Raw genomic sequence first — 14,351 nt, 5'->3', positions numbered from 1 at the left:
AGATTTTATGGTTTTTTTTTCTGAATTGAGTTTACTGCTGAAAGTAGCAGTGTAGTTACCAGTAAAGCATAAATCTGTGGTCCGAAACCCTTGTAAGAACACACAATATTGCTATTTAAAATATTCAAGTGAAAAAAAAAATAATAATAATGAAAAAAAGGGTGCATTTTGAAGTAAAACACTGCTGCCCTGTGGTTTGCTGATACATGCAAGCATCATGCGTACTTGCTTTTTAAGAAAAAGATTAGTAATGTCATGGTAACGAACATTGGTTGGATAGTGCTGATGGATATCTGGATGTGAAATGGTACTCATAGTATCTGTTCCACAAAATGAGAGAAAAACTTGTTTATCCCATTGCTGTATGACTTCAGACTCCCCATGATTTAATGCTGCAAGTAACACTTTAGTCACTTGCTGCTCAATTCCAAAAGCTCAGCTGAGTATTGATGGAGATTCTCGGTGGTGTGTACTATAACTATTATTACCAGAGGGGGAAGCGTGGCAGCACTCCACCTCCTCCCTAAGTGAAGACTGATGTTGGTGAGGTGCACACCTGTACTTGCACTGAAACTTAACAAAAAAATATATATTGAGCTGATTCACATTAGCTTTACATTTCCATCTTCCCCATTCTAAATAGTTTTTGCTTACGAGGCTACCCCATATGTTTGAAGTATACTCAGAATAGCTTCAGAAGTAAAATGCATTGAACTAAAATGAATGCTTAGCTTCTACCAAGACTATGGTTGTAGCACACATCTGCTGGAAGAAGGAAAAAATGTATTTCTTGGGTGACAGAATTTAATTAACTTCCATTTACATCATCTACTGCAGTATTCATGGATCCAAATTCAATTCTCTTTGACAAATCTTTTAAAAAATCCATTGTTATGAAAAGTAAAGAGCAGCTTCATTACTAAAACTCATTTCCAGTTGCTTTTTTTCTCTACTACTTTTAAGCTCAGCGTGGATTTAAAAGGAAGCTCTGCTTGGCTTCTGAGCCTGGAAGACTCAGACTGATAAATAGACCCAGCACAGTCTCTAGAAACGTGTTCATCTTGCTCTTTCATTCCCCCATATGTTTTTTAGCCTCTTTTTGCTTTCTGGATCATATATACTAAAAATATTACTTAATTATGAACAATTCATGAGAGAGAATTAGCTCTGTTGATGAGCCCTTGTTTCCAACAACCTGTCTTACTTTTTCCTGTCGGTCTTCTGACACCAGCAGGCAGCTTGCATTGCACTGCATTGTGTTATATGACATGATATTACATTTATTACGCTGTTGGTGCTTCTCTGCTGAGATTTTTAGTAGAAAGTTCCTTCTATTCCATTTCCCACAGTGTTTACCATCTCAAAGTGCCTAGAAAATCTATTGTCGTTGCTTACAAGAGAAAGAAAATACATAACAAAAATTTTGCCATACTACTTTTCTCATCTGGATTCTACACGTCTTATCTGTTCTATAAATGCAGGAATCTGCATCAATGTGAACCATACTCTCAATTCCTGGGATACCATTGTTACAGTGTAAAAGTACAGCTGGTGGCGTTCTCAGTGAGAGGGTTAATCATGCTTAATGAACCTAGTGAGATGGAAAGCAGAAATTCACTCACAGCCAGTTTTAGTTTTCCATGGTCCTAGTAAATTGTTCAGTAAAACTCTTTACTGAGAAAGAAATGCTGCAGGATGCTGTTGTTAATGACAGGACACTGTGAAAGGCATATAACGCTTCTCTTGTTTCTTTTGTTCTTTTTGTTGGCTATAAACATAATCTGTGGCAAGGCACTTTACCGACACGTGTAAATGCTGGCTGTTGTACTGCATGCCTTTGACGCTGTTGCTGAGGATGAGGGCTGAAAGCTATCAGCAGTGGAAGCTGATTGCACTATGAATAAGTCTCAGTGCTCCCAAAGTCCTTTTTCAGTGCTCTTGCACAGCTTTTCTCTGCCTAAAAACCAACAGGAGCATCTGTGAAAAGGAAGAGAAAAAACCAAACCTCTTGGAGGCCCAATGAATTTCTTCACCATGCACCAGCTTTCTCCCAGACACTGGGACCTTGCAGCCATTGGGCTGTCATTGTCATTTATTATAATTTCTTAGCCTGTGCTAATGGGACAATCACCTGAATGCACCAAGGGTTTTCCTGCCAGGTTGGGACCAGCAATATTGCAGCACTGAGGTGCGCTTGCAGCAAGTATTTCCTGTGCCAAGCCAAAAGCCCCAGCCTTTGCTGTTTAATCAACTGAAAAAGCTGTTTATTGCTGTCTATACATGAATGTCTGAGCACCCTGCCTTAATTAACTGTGTCAGACTTGGCTGTCACTTGACACAGGTTTTATTGGAATAGATGCTAAATCCCATCTTTCATAACTGCTGTCTTCAACACATCTGCGCTGAGCACTTTTATGTAATAATTAGTTTCCAAGAGCTGTCTTTTATTCACTTTGTGTTCACTCAAGGGTAGCCTCATCAAAGTCTACCATGGTTTTCTCCTCTTCCCTGCCTTCCTCAGCACTGAAGGAAGCTCTGGCCCAGGCATCTCTGCCCCAGCCCTGAGGTACAGACCCAGGAAGCACCTCTTTTGGAATTTAATTAATCTTCCTGAACATTCCTTGATTCATGGAGCCCTCGTGGTAATGCTGTCCAAACCAACAGTGTGACCTTGTTCATTCTGGAGAGTCTTGCCCTGGCAGATCCTTGCCTTCCTCTAAGCACTGTTCTAGGCCCACCACTCTCCCTGATGTGTCCTAAGGACACAGACCACTCTCCAAGGGGACTCAGAGAGCCTTTGTTCTGCACAGCCCATAGGCGGGTCTCACCTTCTGCAGCATCTCTGATCCACCGACTGACTGAGGCTCTCAGGCCTCCATTATTTCAGCTCTTGTTCTTTACTTTCTCTGCCTGTTAGCAGGGAAATATGCTCATAGTGTTTGTCAGCTAATGTCACCTGTCTGCTTACAAGTTAAGCAAAATTGCCAATTTCCTCTTCATGACTCTTCATTAGGTACTTAGGAGCACTTTGATACCAGCCCTGTGCTTGTACATGCACTAGATCACTCCCAAATGCATGTTGTCTCCTGTGGCTCTCAGATACAAGCTGCCTGCCCCACCACTGCCTGCTTTTGGAGATAAGGAATCTGAAGACAATAAAGGTATGCTAATTTTCATCCAAAAGTGCTTCAGACTCCGGGGCTTTGTATTTAATGGCGAGGCTGAGTCAATGTGCACACCTATGAATGTCCTCCAGGACTGTCACCTAAGTGAATTCGTGTGTTATGGGTTCAGGCTGCCTTGACATCACAGATCTCTAAATAGGAGACTGGAAAATTTGAGAATAAAATTGCTTTCACAGTAAAGACTGAGGTGGTGGGTAGTAAGGAGAACCAGGAGTATATTTTCCTGTACAGTGTAATGCTATCACTATTGTAATTGCACATGAAGCCTTCCCATCATTTTTAAGTCCTTTTGGGAGACAATATGAGACCCATCTTTCTGTACAAAGATATTTAGTGATGAATCTTGACGGAACTAGCTTGAAAGCGTCAAATATTTGTATTTAAATTTAAGTCATTGCTACTTGCTCAGGCATTTGGAGAATGATCAATTTTAGTATTTCTATGATGTCTACTGTGATCTTAGGTAACACTGCTTGTCATAAGAAAGGAAACAAAAGAATAAATCACCCTCTCCTGTTTGCATATACATCTTTATTACTCTAGAGGTGACCAAACCACACTATTGGTGGCTATGTATGCCAATATGCTAGAATTCCAGTCTGTCCTCAAGAGCTTACCTATAAAAATACTATATATATATATAAAATAGTTCACTTAGTGAAGACATGAACCACTTGTGGGGAAAAAAGAAGTGCCGCTAAATTCTTTCCTGTAAACTCCTACTGGCAGAAGTGGGGATGACTGGCTTTACTCTGAGTAGGATACTTCCTTTGGAGACTGAATTAATGTCAGTGGGTATATAGCAATGATATATTTCAAATCCCTTCTGCAAAAATAAATAAATATACTGCCATCTTCTCCTAGATATGTCTTTACCCTACGTGCAGCCCCTTACCAGACAGTGACATCTCCCAAAATAGGATGCTCTTTTCAGCCATTGGCTGTCCCAAAGGTATCTAGCAATTATAGATAGCACATATTTTTGCCATGTTATCTACATGAAGACTTGCTGGATATACAGCAGTGAGGACAATCCTGCAGAGAGAGAGAGTTCAGGGCTGAGGTTATCTCTACCAGATCTTCACATTAGTGCCAAAGTAGCTGCACATTGACCCATCTCCCAAGGATTCAGAGATTAGCTGGCATGAGCTCTGTTTCTATTTCTTTTTTCTTCTTTTTAACTTTATGTAGGATGTCTGTTCCAGTGAAAGTAAAGCAAAATTCAGTGGTAGCAGATGTAACATCCTTGCAGAGGCACAGCCCACGCCACTGCCTGCCATCACACCAGCATCACAGTCTTTCCTAGACAGGTGTGTACTGAGGAAAAGTAATAGGTCTGAACAGTGTCCTCTCTCACATAACTGATATACATCAGGTTTGTGAGCTCTTTCTCCCTTGCCAGCATCCATCACATTTTCTTCCCACACACTTACACTTCACTAAGGCTATCAGTAATGTCTTCCTTCTCCCATGTATTTCGCCTTTTTTTTTTTTTTTTTTTTAATATATTTCTCCTGATACATTCCTGGCATTTTATCAATACTTGCTCCCTATTATCCTCCCTCTGACTCCAGCTTCTCTCTTCAGTCCTAGCACAGTGCAAAACATTTAAAACAAGTAGCTTCCCCCCAGTATGTCCAAATGTCCCTAAAACCTATGGAAGCTTCATGACATTGTATAGAAGTGAAAGGAGTGCATGCCCTTCCCCAAGCGCCCACTACAGAGGCACAAACAAAAAGCTGATGCTCAGCAAGGAACAAGGCACCTTGTCCTCCCTCAAACATGGCAGCCCTTCTTTTATTTATGTTGGTCTCCTTCTGACAGCACGATGGTCTTAGAGAACAAAAGAGAGATATCTCCACTGATGAAAGGAAATAGTTTTGTTGTTACTGGATGAAGTTTATTTCTGCCCTGGTTCAGAACGGCAGAGTGATACAGGGATTCTTCTGGAAACTACAGGTAGGAAAAAAGCATCACTTATTCCATAGAATTCTGCCTATTTCCCAACTGTACGAAAAGAAGTTTGACACACAGATATCTTGGCAGTGGTCACTGGGTTATGGGGTAAGCTGTATGTTGGTGTGGTGAGCCAGAGCTGTATCAAAGCCAATTTGCCATTCTCCCCAGCATTACCTTCATTCTGCCCTTCAACTTCTAGCTGAAGTGGAAAGAGCCAGCTATGAGCCAACACTGGCTGTTTTGACCTATTTTCAACTTCTTATGTAGAAGTTCTAAATGCCCTTTTGTTGCACAATGCAGTGCATTAAGTAACATTGAGTCCCTATGTGACAAAAGCACAGAATCCGCTTTGATCTAGTCCCTTGATAGAAGTACAAAAATGATCCTGCACAGCCTCTTGCAGAGAGACCAGAGGCAAAGTTCCCCACACCAACTGCGTGTGGACCCTCTGCCAAGCTTCAACATGACCACAGCTCATAGACAGGGGCACACTAAGCTGTGGGGCAGGTTATTCGTTTATCAAAGCAGGAGCTTGTGCAGAAGCCCACAGATCTCAGGGAACCATTTGCTGCTGTTGGGTCAGAGTCCGTTTCCTCATTTCTAGCAGATACTGCAGCACGATCCCATCACTTGCTCAGTGTCGCTCTGCTGATGCTACTCTGTTGTTTTGCAAGGGGGTTGTTATGATATATATATTTTTCTTTTTCTGTAGCATCCCAGCTGGAAATGTAAGATAATATCCAAAATAATTAAGAGCTCCTCACACTATATTTCCTGCTTGCATTCTGTCTCCAAGACATCTTCCATGGGAGGTAAGTAAAAGGGAGAGCAGAGTGTCAGAAAGCTGACAGCCGAGGCGGACACGAGAAGAATTATAGGCATTCAACAAACATTATAAGGACAATAACACACTGGCTTATGGGTATTTATTTTTTATGAGCGGCTTTGGCAGTATTTTGTTTGAAGTTTTGATGGCCATATGTTTTCCAGGGAGGCACAGCACTGTTTGTAAACTGTGCTATAATTGAAATTGAGTTTTTATGAAATCTATGTGAAATATGATAACACATTAAAATACTCTCCTTTGGAGAGTTTCCTCATTGATTTTTGTTGCATTAAATCTGTTTACACATCAAAGGAAAATATTACATTCTGTCTGTCTTCATTTCAGTCACACCCTTCCTTTTGTTTCCTGGAGACTGCACATGGCAGAGCAAAATCCCCTCTGTTCAGAGCTCTTCCAGCACTCACACTTCTTTTAGTGAAATGATGCTTTACACTATAATTGGACTTCTTTCTCCCATCTGCTTAGCAAACCAGGAACTTTACGATGCTTTTTTCTTCCTTCATCTTTTGAGCAATTCAGCTCTATGTATACACTGGGACCAATTTTGCCCTACTGAAAATATGTGGAATTTCATGGCTGACTTCTCCAGGATCAGGATCAGTCCACAGAGGTATCTGCTACGGACAAAATCTGTAGCTGGAGTTGTCATGGCTCAGTTCACCTCAGAGGAGCTTTGCTGCTTTGTCTGAGCATCTGTCCCTGGAAAAGTTCTTTTTTGCTATGGTAGATGATGTTTTAAATTCCATCAGCATGCTTTATCTAGGTCTTCTCAGGTGCCACTGAGCTTTCTTCTATTTTTGCACATGAAAATATCATTTTATGTATATTTATATAAGTGTCTATCAAACAATTCTATATGCCTTTGAAAAGTGAATGCATAGGAAGGAAATAATGTAGTCACAGCAAAGGCATGCTTTTGCCTTAGTACTAAGGAAGAACTCAGAGTGAATCCATCTTAATGACAAAATGAAAGTGGAAAGTATTCTCTGAACTGATAACTAGATACACGGTGATAAAACTTACCTTGTTTTACTCACAAAGCTCCTTGTCAGGGCATCAGCGCTGTGATAACACTGTTTGCATCATCCAGTCCAGGCTGTTCTTCTATGGGGCTAGGACAAAGGCCTATTTCAAACACTGTTTTGGTGTTTTTCTCTGTCACTGTAGGGATGACAGATAGATGCTATCATCAGTGCCTGCTGGATTTGGTTTAGAGTTAAGCTCTTGCCAAATCTTATTTTCATTTCTCCTCTGCCATCTGAAAATTTGTTATGTGTTTGTGTTGTTTTATTTTTTCCTCCTCTTTGCACTAGTTTGGCTTTCATTTTCATCTTTTTTCCAGAAAATATAATATGTTGTGTGTGTCTGGACCATCAAACCCCAAAGCTGACCCTGCACCCTATGTACAGAGCCTCACCCTGACCAGCAGAGCTGTGTAGGGTGAGCCTCGTCATGGAACTGTCTGCACTGTCTGGAGCACAGGTTTGCAATGCCATTATAGTGTTTGCTACTGTGGTGTGACTGAAAATGCTTTTACTGTTGACAAAACCTATAATTCCTCATAAAACTCCTCATAAAATACCTCTATGGCCTCCTAGTTGGGCAGATACTCCACACTGTTGGCAGCTCATAAGACATATTTTCTCTATGCCCCTGCTTTCTTTTGCTGTGCCTTTGTTTTGGTTGATGTTTAGGTGTAAAAGAAGTTCATTTGTAAGCAGTCAACAAAGAAATCACTGAGGCCTATGCATGGGATTGCCATCTGTGACTGAGATGGAGGAACACCAGCTTGTGGGGCAGTGATGGTACAAGGATGGCTCATAAAGATAGAAGATGAAATAAAAAATCATAGTTATGTGTAGTGGAATTTAGAGGCAGAACTTGGATGCTGAGGCCACCTCTAAAATGGCTGTCCAGGTACTGAGGGAGGATAGTTCCTATGTGAAGCATAATGTATACGTGTAAGGAGAACAATCTCAGAAGATATTGAAACATTTATATTGATGCTGCTTTGAAAGTGCTTTGAAGGAACAGCAAAGTTAACACGATTTAATTGACTTATTGATCTCATGAATTAATATTCCACAAAAGAGCTGTAAGATTGCAATGAAAATTTGTTTTCAACTCACTGTGTTTTCAGTGCCTGAATGCAAATTTGGTTCCATCCATGAAGGCCCTGGTGCATCAGCCCCAGAAGTTTCTTCTCCCTCTCTCCTTATGGATATGTATATGGCAATGTGTCTGAGGTGTGAAAATTCAAGATCTGGGGTTGCCAAAGATTGCTGCAAAGCCTGGTGAAGACCACAGCAGTTGACCAGTGAATTTTCTACCCGAGGGCTGCATGATCCAAAGGGGCTCCTTGGCAGCAAGGTGGGAGAGGTGCATGTCTGATTGTTCTGCACATTACAAATGACAGGTGAGGCCTTCTATGTGTTATTTGCTATTAGGAAGAGTGGAAAGAGAAGTGGGAAGTGAATATTGTATGTAAGACATAGCTTTCACAAAAACCGAGTTGTAACACAGTGCCCAAGTAGGCATTTGAGTACAGGAAAGTATGAGATATATCAGGCATTTAAAAAATTAAAAGAAAGGAAGAAGGGGGAAATTTTGAATGAATTGGGGAAAATTATATTTCAGTCTAGCAAACTTGAACTCTTCCACCTCCTTGTGCATTAACCAAAGAGTAAAATCTGCCTCACTCTGTGGTTGTGGTGGGCCCCAGTTCAGCTCAAGGGGAGGTGGGACTGCCTTTGTTCCTGGCAGTTGGCTTTCAAGAAAGAACAGAAGCTTTTAAATAAGTAAATAAATGTGAATCTCTTTTTTTTTTTTTTTTCCTGAAATTCATACTTGGCTAGTTACCTTCTAAACCAAAAATAAAAACAAAATGAAACAAATCCTCAAGGAAATGAGGTGAGACAGAACAAGAAAAGGGTTTCTGGGCATCTCTTCCTCTCTTCTCATGCAGGTCCCTCCTGGCTTGCAGGGCTTTATTTTTTGCTGTTTTTCTGTACGGTTTTGTTTGGTTTTTTTTTTGGTCCTTTTTGTTGTTGTTGTTAATTCAGAGTTTCTGAGCAGCAGCAAACTGTGCAGCCCTCTTTCTCATTCCTGAGCAGGTTTATTTGCTCTTCTCCTCTGAGGCCAGGTTGTCAGCTCCCCCTGCTTTACTGCAGCTTCTCTCCTTGAGCTACAGGCTTTCATAATTGTAGTTTTTCTCTTTCATGTCCTTTGCCGCATGACATGCTAGGCAGCCAGCTCCAATGCTCCAGCCGTTGTGCTGCATCTTTGCTTCTATGCACACGGGACCATTTGCTCCCTCCTTTATCGGCCTCCAAATGAAATGGAAGAAGCTCAAATCAAAGCTGCAGCCCAGTGGAGTAGGTACAAGGAAACAGAGTGGGATAAAATGAGCAAGAGACATAAAGAGAGAGAGATAAAAATGAGGAAATAAATAAATTTAAAGGAAAGAAAAGGAAAGGAAAGAAAAGAAGAAAGCAGTAGAATGGAAGGGCAGAGAAGAGAGAATCCACAAAACAGAATAGAAAGGCAAATATAGTGAAAGTTGTAGGACCTTAGCTGCTGTGAGATCAGAAAGACAGTTTATGATGAGTGGGAAATCACAGTTTGTGTGTGCTGTGCACAGAAACTTTTGAAGAGCTTATTTCTTCAGGGCAGGTTCTGAGCATGCCCTGAAGAAATAAGAATATTAATAGATATTTTTGATGGGGAGGGTCTGTGTACAGGAACAGATACTGAGGTTTCTGCTTCTGTGTAGACTGTATGATGAGTGTAAGTGTATACACACATGTGTGCGTGCATATGGATATATAAATTATATTTATTTTATATATATATAAAATGTACCTAGATGTGTGTCAGCTTATCTTTTTCAGGGTAGCCTCCCTGTAGCAGTGATTCCTACCTGTGAGGAGCAGACAGCCTTCGGGAGGACTTGTCCATATTTACTTTGTGTCCCCATCGTGCTGTCCTACAGTCACCTAGCAGCCAGGTAAACTCTTGGGGTTTGACATCTCAGCAGCAATGGGAGGTTCATTGGCAGTCAAAGGTCAGTGTTTGTGTGAAAATAAGAACCCAGTCTGTGGGTCACTGTGAGTATACCCAGTGTTGAGTCAGTGAGAAGGACTAGGAAAGCTAGAAACCAGTGCATTTCCTACAGGAATTGTGGCATGCATTAATTATGAAGTAATGTCACGTTGAGGAGCCATACAACAAAAATAACAGCAGCATACAATTTGGGTAATTTCACAATTGGATTAATTATCAAGACATATTCTGGATGATAGCAAATATATGGCTGGTTAGCTTTGACATAATACAAAATAAATGTAGACGGTAATAAATAGCTATGCGTTTCTGCCCTAACTTTGATGTTAATTGTACATTATGTGTTCTATAATACATGAGCTGTTTTTCTATTAAATGAACATATTGCACAAAGTATTTATTATGTTTTCTCTCTGTCTACAAAAAGAATAAAATGCAATAGCTCACCAAAGTATTTTCATTTTTTAAGTAATGATAGAAGCAATGGTCTATGCTATGAATACATTTTCAAAATTATATTTAATAATTGTTCCTGTTTTGGTTCTGTGTATTTCTTGAACTTTCCAATCTTCTCAGGAGAATCATGTTCAAAGTAATATTTAGCATAGAGAAAAATACTAAATATTTCATTATACAATTTTCTCTTATTAATGTAATTGTCTGTACAGCTTAGATTAAAAAATTACAAGAATTCGTTTCTCTTTCAATAGAAGTTGTAATTTCTTAAGAATTTCCATAAATGTTTTGAGATTAATTCTCTGCTCTGGGAATCACTGGAAATATTCTCATTATTTGATACTGAATCTGAAGTTGAAATTGGCTTTACACTTATTGTTCTCTTTATAGCCCTTCCAGAGATTCTTTGTCATAGAATTAGTACTATTGTAACTAAGATACAAAAGATTAAATATTTTCCTTAGCAATTGCATGAGTAGACTTTGACATTTAATTTCTTATTGATGATTATTGCTTTTCTTGAGCAGATATTTTAATGTTTTAATACAAATCCCTCCACACAACCAGTAATGTTTTTTAGTCTGAGCAGTTCAATGCAATTCCATGTCACTGTTCACTTGTAACACTGAAGAAACTGTATGGCAGTCCATGGATGCAAAGGAAGAGCACGTAGGATTAGGGAATGCAATCCATTCACTCCCACAAGCCCCTTGCCCATAGTAACCTTTCTGCTTTAGTCAGGAGCAATAACTAGATCAGTTCTTTCCTTTTCTGACATTTCTGTAAGTAAAGAGACTGTATACTTGCCATTCCTGTTCTTTAAAAGTTTCCTATTGTTGGACTGGAAAAAAAAAAAAAAAAAAAAAGCAATTTCCTTTAAGGAGTATGAAGGGAACATTTCTGTTTTTCTCCAGTTTCCTAGACCTTTTTTAATTAAATTGAAAATCTTATGATGTTGCCCTGAATCCATCAAATATTCATCCAAATGATTCTGTTTATTGGCATCTCCACATTAGCATATCAGTCTGTTAAAATTCCTGTAACCATCCATCTGCCTTGTGGCTCCACTTCTAAGCAGACTTTCTTTCAGCTGCTAGTACCATTAAAACCAACTTTTTCGCATGAACTTACTTTCATTTAAGCCACCACTAGTGTAGAAAGGAGCTCATTTAGTGATGCTTTTTCACCTTTTAGGTTAACTCTGAATGCATCATTAACAGAAAGATGTTGACTAATTTGGAGGGAGTTTAGGGAGAAGCTATAAAAATGGTTAGTGGGTCAGGAAAGTATGCACTCTGCAGAAAGATAAAATGAACTATTCATGTCTAGACTGGCTGGAAATCACAAATAGGAATTTTTAAAAGGTGTAAACATGAGTAGTGGAAGAGTTCAGTGCATTAAGACAGAAGTTATGAGGGAGAAAGTAGAAAATTCTACTTTGGATGTTCATGATGGCAATTTGGAGAGAGTCGTGACACCACAGTGCAGGTAGACAGACTAGAGGATTGCAGGAGCTTTTGTGTTGCATACATGTGTGTGTTTTGTACTTCTATAGGGAAAAATATGCTGCCAAGAATCAAGAGAATAAGCCTAAATATGAGAAAATTGCCATTTACTTGTAGCCACATGTCTTCTGATGGGCCCCAAATTAAGCTGTGAATGTGTCCTTTTAGAACTGCTGGAGGGCTTGGCATGCAGGCCATTAAAAATCACAAAATAGTAATAAAAATAGGAAGCAATCTGGCTTTGCTAGAGATTTTTGACCCAGTTTCCCACAGTGGGGCAGCTCTAATAGTACATACCAGGGCCCAACTGCATAACTCGATCAGAGGGACTCTGGGTGGTCTGAGACAGTATCCACTTGAAATTTGTTGCTTGTTTTACTTTGATTTGACTCACAGCTGGGCAAGATGGGGATTCTGAATTTACAATTTCAGCACCACTGCAGAGTACACACACAGTGCACGCACATCACACAGGCTTTGGGTTGTACCTGCCTTGCTTCATATGGTGATCATTTACGCAGAGGTCCCAGATTTTGTTGCTGAATGCTGTACAGGACTTTGAACCGTCACAGAATAGTATTTAATTTGTGGTTAGACTGTAAGAACACTAGGTGATGGAGTTTAAAAAAATAAATGATGGGAAGATTTCAAATGCAATATCTTCTTTAGTGAGTGAACTCATTCACATTCCAACATTCAATTATAAAATGGCCTCAGGAAACTCAGTACTCTCTATGGTCAGCAGTATTGGCAATATCTTTGAACAATATCATGTTTTGGTTTAACTTCCAAAGAGGAAACCTATTAAGAGGAACGTGAAAACCACTGTAAAGGTAAACATTTCATAAGCCAACTGACCACCACATTAGAAATATTAAGTAAGCTTAGAAAATGTTATCTGGTTTGCCTACAAATTTAATGTGCTTGGAGAGAAAAATGTTACCTGACTGCATCGCAGGATCCAGTGATTAAGAACCGAATGAGACCTAAAGACCATCTATTTCAGTAATCTGTCTCTGTCAGTGGTGAGATGCTTGAAAAAATCTAAGGAAGCTCTTTTCCCAAGCTCAGGCTACAAAGATACAAAACACGCACTAGTCACACTCTAATATCTGAAACATGAATGTTTAAACTTCATTCTGTTTTCTTGGCGCTATTAATTACATCTCTGGATACCTTGGATGGCCACAGATTATCTAGTTCCCTTAAAAACTCTTGTCCTCAGGCAAATTTAATCTACAAATGAGGCTATAATTTAGGGAACACTATTGCAAATGGATGAAATTCTTGTTTAACTTCAAGTAAGGATTCATTCAAGTTATTTTAAGCAGTTCCAGTTGTTTGCTTTGTTTCTGTGTAAGTGTGTGCAGCATGAATGAATGGTAAAAACTTCCTACAATCCTTATTGGACATCTCTCTCTCCTTGCCCCACGGAAAGCAGTACAGGCAAGGGGCTCACTGCACTGACTGTGTGGTGGTTCCAGAGAGTAAACGACTGCAGTTATAATAGACATTGATGCAGCACATACTGTCAGGAACACATACTGTCAGTTCATACTTATGCTTGGCTGCAGTCTTTTATACTCCAAAAATTCAGATGAGAAAGAATCTGCTGAGTGTGAGCTGACCACGGTGTCCATATGTCCCAGGTAATTTTGTTCTAGAGATATTCAAAAGGAATGAAGTGAAGTAGCTTTGTCCATTCCAATAGCTATCTATGTGTCTATCTGTGGTTTATTGCTTTTTTTTTCCCCCAGATCCATTGACTGTTTTATTCCTAAGGAAAATTTTTGTAATAATTGTGGTGGATTTTACTGCAAGTCCATAATACAAATCACTGTTCCAGCAGGTACTGCAAGTGGCATTTGATCCAAAGGCCAAAGCTTCTCTTATTAAACAGCAGAAAGGAGCACATACTTTCAAGGGAGTGATGTGTGCCGAGCAGGAAGAATAATATAATATCCTCTCCTGTGAGCTGGATTGACTCTGAGATGGCAACCTCTAGATTGCTTGTTGTGCTTAAAAAACTGGTGAAGCATGAGTATAGCTTGAGGGAAATGCTGATGCGAAAGATACTCTAGGAGAAAAATGATGGGTAGAAAATGTAATTTATCTTGACCTTATATCCTAATAGTCACAAAGAAGAAAAGAAAAAGAAAAAGAAAGAAAAAAGAAAAAACCTCAAAACAACACCTACCACAAAATAACAGAACAAAAGTAAGGAAAAAGGAAAGACCTACTGAGCTGCAGTAAGCAGCCCCTCGTGTTTTATACTCTAAGAATTTCAAAAATAGTTAAAATCTAGGAGTATGTTATTTTTATTGTGTTAAAAAACAT

Source organism: Coturnix japonica, chromosome 7 (genome assembly GCF_001577835.2).
Source record: "Coturnix japonica isolate 7356 chromosome 7, Coturnix japonica 2.1, whole genome shotgun sequence".
Classification (NCBI taxonomy): domain Eukaryota; kingdom Metazoa; phylum Chordata; class Aves; order Galliformes; family Phasianidae; genus Coturnix; species Coturnix japonica.
The sequence above is the reverse complement of the archived record's forward strand: the minus strand, read 5'-3'. Positions refer to the sequence as shown.